The sequence below is a fragment of the Lemur catta genome, chromosome 14 (assembly GCF_020740605.2).
Source record: "Lemur catta isolate mLemCat1 chromosome 14, mLemCat1.pri, whole genome shotgun sequence".
Lineage (NCBI taxonomy): Eukaryota > Metazoa > Chordata > Mammalia > Primates > Lemuridae > Lemur > Lemur catta.
This window is the reverse complement of record NC_059141.1, coordinates 10899408-10905407: the sequence shown is the minus strand read 5'-3', so window position 1 is coordinate 10905407 and position 6000 is coordinate 10899408.

Below are 6000 nucleotides of genomic sequence, written 5' to 3'. Positions count from 1 at the left end.
AAAGAATTGTCACTTACGGTCTCGAGTTACCCATCCTGGTGCTGAAATGTCCTTTCGCAGTTAGTTAAAAGTTCCTGGCAGGTGTGTCACGATGCCCTGATGGCCCAGGGGCAGCTGGGCTCAAAACCCACCCAGGCATCTGTCTGAAGTCTCATCATTACTGCACCTCCTTTCTGGGAAGATGACCATGCTACTGGTGAATGGAGGATCCAAGAGCAGGCAGAGGGCTGGGGCCACAGGACTGGGTGAGGTGGAGGGTGAGGTTTTGGGCGATGCTGAGAACAAGCGTATGCTAATTTCACAAGCATATCATGGTGCTGGTTGGAAACTGGATGGCTGGTGGGACGAAGGTCCAATCATGGCACTGCTGAGCCATGCCCAGATGTGACCCTCATCTCTCCTGTGCGTCAGGCACTCAGAAGTGTGTCTGGGCCACACAATCCTTGGACTCCCCAGTGTCCTGGCAACAAGCTTAAAGTCTCCTCCTTCCCTGAGAGCACACTGCATGTTCATCTTTGCTTTGTCAACACCTGAAAAACACTTGAAAAAAGTCCCTGAATGAGTGAAGGAATTAATGATTGAAAAAGTAAGTGCCATGATTATCATGCTTCAAATCCCATCCTTCCTTCAGGTCCTGTTCAGGGACACTTCCTCCAGGAAGCCCTCCCTGAATTCTCCTGCCCTTCTCTCCTCAGGACTCTTGCAGTGCTGAGTGTGCAACTAACATGGAAATGCTTCCTAGTGCTAGGAATAGGTACCTCTTTCTCATGTTTCCTGTTGCTCATTCCAGCTGGACAACATACTCCTTTCTTCACCAAGCATGTATTCAGCGCTCACCTTCTGCCCTGCACTGTGCTAGACCCAAAGAATTCAAAAGCAAACCAGACAGACATGGAGCCTATAGTCTAGTGCAGGGGCTGGTGAATTACTGCCTATGGGATGAATCCAGCCTGACTCTTGTTTTTGTAAATAAAGTTTTATTGGAACACAGCCACACCCATTTGTTTACACATTGTCTATAGCTGCTTTCAAGCTACAGTGGCAGAGGCGAGTTGTTAAGACTGAGATTATGTGGTCCACAAAGCCTGAAATGTTTTTTATCTGGTCCTTTACAGAAAAGTTTCCCCAGTCTAGTGGAGAAGACAAGCTAGAGGCGGATAGTCACTACAGCTATGACTCGTGCCATGAGGGACAAGAACTGGGTGATATGTTTCAGACTAGCAGCGTGGGGATGTGTGTGTTACTACAGATAGGGTGCTCAGGGAAGGCCAGTGTCATGGAAACGTTATGTGAACTGAGACATGAAGACTGAGAAGGTCACCATGTGCGTGTACAGGGAAGAGTATTCCTGGTGGAGGGAACAGCATGAGCAAAGGCCCTTTGGTGTGTTGGAGAAATGGAGAAAAGCTTGTGTGTCTGGGAATGTAGTGAACAGGGGGAGAATAGGACAGATCCAATGTTGGAGAGGTGGGTAGGAGCTAGCTCAGGGGTTCCCGACAGGGGTGATATTGCCCTTTAAAGGTCACTGGGATATTTGGGGGGCAGTGGGGGAGGAGGGTACCATCAATTCAGTGAGCAGGTCCTAAGGATGCAAGGCTTCAAGCATTGTATGCAACAGTCCCACGCAACAGTGGACTGGCCTGGGTCCCACATGACTCTAGGGTGTCCTGATGGGTATTCATATGGGTAAAAGGCCTATTAATAAAAATCTCAGTCTGGATTTAACTCTCTTATTCATATAAACAGAAAGTCATTTTAGCGTGGTTTCAATTATACATTAAATTGTCCAGGAATGCAACTACTGTGTAAATTAAGGGAAGATTGCACTGTGTTTTGTTTGGAACGTTCCCAAGCGGTGTTCACCATGTTGGGAAAATCATGTCACCCATGGTAACATCGCTGTTGGTATTTGAATCTCCAAAACAACACGCTTGTTGTCAGTCTGTATTCATGGCTGCGGCGTTCGCTGTGATTTTACACCCAAATGCGAGCACCTGACTACTTTCTTGTGTTCACTAATGAAGTCCTGTCGGACTATTGCAATGCATGTTGCTTTATTACACATTACTTCTTTTTTTCTTTTTATATTCTAGCTAAGGCATTATATTGATTAAAACATCTTGTGTGTAGATAAGTTATTTCATCTTTGAATTTTGGTTCAGGATATAAAAGGGACAATGCAAAATATTGTCTAATAGAAGCACCAAGGCTGGATCCTAAAGTTTTGTGTAAATCTTGATAAAGAGTTTGGATTTTGTTCTAAGAACAGTGAAGAACTCTGGCAAGATTTGCAGAAGAGAGGTGGGTTCTTTCAGGCAAGGGTGGTGATTACACCTCCTATTTTTCTCTTTCATTCTCCATCCCTCTCCCTCCGGCGCCTGGCACAAAGCTGGGTACCTGGAAGACATTCTGTAAATCAAAGTGCTAACAGCCAGCACAAACTCAGCTGATGAGCTAAGCAGGTCAGTTTCCTTCTTTGCAAATGAGATCACTGAGGCCCAGAGGGGTAAGTTGTTTGCCTCGGCTAGGTAATATCTGGCAAGTGATATCTAATAAATAATGGGGAGTGGATGGGTGTGTGTGTGTGTGTGTGTTTGGGTGGGGGGTGATCCCTCTTTTAATTGCCATCGACAGCAGTCAGTGGTGTTTCTTTCTGGGTTCTCTGCTTGCTGATCTATCACTAACTTTCAGCCACTTGCCCCAGACCAGCCCTGCTCACAGAACCTCCCACCTGGCTTCTGTTGCGCGACCAACGCTGCAGGCATCACTGAGTCCCAGGAGCCAGCCTCTTTTACCTTTAGACCTCAGGCCAGGATCTAAGAATATCTCTGAGAGTATTCCCCAACACCTACAACAGGTGTGCCTGCAAATTACCTGGTCCCAGTGGTGGGGAGCAGGAGAGGAAAGGGCATCGTTTTTCTAAAAGCATTACACACTTAATTTGCAAAGTTACATCACACATTCGTGCACAGGTCAACTTTCTGGGAGCTGATTTCAAAAATGCAGCCAGGTCAAGGATCCTGAGTGTGTCCTTTGCAGAGAAGGCGGGGGAGGCTGTGGAGGACCGTGCCTGTCAGATGCTTTCGCACCTGCAGGGCCAACACTCTCCCCCCATTTCAGGGGATGAGAAATGATGGACATTCCCGGGCCCCTTCTCTGCACGCGCCAGGCACCTGCACACATATCATGGCATTTCTTTCCAAGACCAGACCTTCGAGGTGGGCATTAACAGCATCCTCATCTTACAGGTGTGAAAGCTGAGGCCTGATAAGGTCACGTGTCTTCCACGCCCCTCGCACACCATGTGACACAAGGCAGAGCTTGAGCTTGGACTGAGGTCTCCAGACACCAAATCTGGTGGTTTTCCCACTGTACAACGCAGTGAGAGATGTGAACGGGGTGATGTGTATAGAATACACATACATGTACATACCATCTAACTATACTTTCTACAAAATTATTATTAGCTGGGCCTTGACCGATAAAGCTAGGGAACCCCTGCGAGATTATAGCCAGGAGTGGATAAAGAACTATTCACAAAACAATTTGAATGGGAGTGGTAAAAATGAATAATTTCACTCTGTAGCCTCACGGAGGCCAGCTCATTCAATTGAAAAAATAATTTTCTTGAATTACTGTTGCTAATGCAAAGATTTTTAAAAATTAACTTGAGGGTAGTTTTGCATGTATAAGAGATAATTTAGAAGTTTATTTGGTTTCTAAAATTAATCTTAGACTGTATTACAGTTACAAAGTTAAAACCCTATTCCTTATGTTTTTAAATTCGGCTTATAAATTATATTAATCTACTGATTCTCCTATTAGTTTTTTTATTGTGGTGAAATAGATACATAACATAAAATTTACCATTTTAATATTATAATTTTTAACTGTACAATCCAGTGGTGTTTAGTACACTCACACTGCTGTTCATATATACATTTTTTTAAAAACATAAGAAATCTCTTCTGAAAATCCTAGCAAAGAACAATTGGATCAAAGCCTTTTAGGAGAAAAAACAGCCCCATGTGCCACCTCCGTCCACTTCCCAGGGTCCAGAGAGCTTGTCCAGGAGGATGTGCATTTCTGGCAGATTCCATTAGTTCCTGAGACCTCATTGCTTGCTACCACAGAAGGATCCTCTCAAATCCACACTGCCTCTTCCTCCCTGTATTTTTCAAAGCAATGTTTCCCCAACCAGATTTATAATACATTTTCAAAAACCCTTCAGATAATCACAAACCCAAGAAACTTCCACTCCTCCGAGGTTTAATTAGGAGAAACTGTCTTTCTGGTATTTCCGAGAGCCCTGCTCTAAATTTCTCAGAGGAAAGGGAAGGTTCACGGTGGATGAGTGGGAGGGAGTGGAACCTGTGAACAGCCTCCCCCTCGGTCCCCCCTTCCCCTGCAACAGAGAGAAAGCTGTGTTGTAGGTCACTGATACCACATTGTGTGTGTGCCCCGTATCATTACGACCCAGAGAATGGGGACGATCGGAACGCAGGATAACACATTAGCGATAGATAATAGAGTCTAAATAAACATAATCAGCTTTCTTCTATGTCTCCAGACCAAAGCTTATCTATAAATACCCTAATGACACCCAACCAGCCAATTACTCGTTTCTTGGAAGAGCCCCTTATTAATGGCATTGCAGTGAGGGAAAAACATTAATTATTGGACACAGTGGGATCTTTTACATTCTGTCTGGTCTGGACAGCACCAATTAATGCAACAATTATTATCAACGACCGCAGCAGCATACCGAGTGCAGCCGCCCCGGGCTGGCTGGCTGGGGTGGGAAGGATGTGTTCGCTGGGGGAACATCACCCACGCCCTTTTACGGAGCCTGCTTCCTCATCCCTATGGAAGCTGCTGGAAGGAAGCAGAGGGAGGCCAGAGTGTGTTGGTTTTTCTTTTTAAGCCTCAAGAAAGTGCTCCTGGGGTGCTAAGTGGGGGAAGAAGAAGGAATCAGGCACCGGTCTGTGGCAATGAGTTGCTAAGTAAAGCCGGGCAGAAGATTGGAGACAAGAGAGAGAGACCACCTTCAGAGCTTGGAACACCTGCCTTGGCCCCTGTCTACTTCAGTCTCTTCCTCCTCACTCAGCATACTCCAGCCCCACCGCTTCTCTTTCAGCCTCTCCAATTCAGCTGTGCTCTGTCCTGCCCCAGGACATTTGCGCAAGGTATTTCTCATATCTTAAAGGTCTTTCCCTGCCTTTGCAAGTCTGGCTCCTTTCTGAACTCAATATAAAGGTTATCTTCACAGGGAGGCCTTTCTTGAGCCTGAACCCAAATCTACCTTTCCCTCAATATTAGTCACTTCTTCTTTCTATTTTTTGTACGGCATCTATTGCAAATCATATTTAACAGCTATATCTTATTGTTTTATTAATGTCCATCTCCCCCACAGGAATGCAAGCTCCATAAGGATGGGGACTCTGTCTTTTCCTCTAGCATCTATCTGAATGTCTTGCATTCAGTAGGTGCTTAATAAATACTTGGTGAGCAAACAGATCCATGCCTGTGTTGAAACAAATTATACTTAAGTCTCCACGCCAGGAGTCACACAGATTAACTAGCTATTTTCCTGCAGCAATTCCATAGAAAAAAACCCAAACCGTTCTATTAATAGCAACAACATCTCCTACAAACTCTGTGTCAACTCTATTTTTGCATTTTCCCAGTGATGAACATGCTTGAAGGGCGTTTGACAAGCTTTCCTGTAAAATATTGAGCTCTACTATTACTCACATCATAGCACTTTGTTTGAGCTGGCTAAAAATGAATCTGCTGTGCCCAAGGTATAAAACAGTTGCAGGAATGCTTTTATTTTTCCCTTCTTGGTAACAGGAGAGGATTTCTTCTGGGAGGCATTAATTACACAGCACTTTGGAAAATTGGTTCGGTGAAGGCTGGGAGAATTCCCCAGAGCCCTGATCAGAGCTCTGAGAAGTGGGTGTGCCCGTGTGGCCCTTCTGGAGAAAGCTCTCCAGGCAG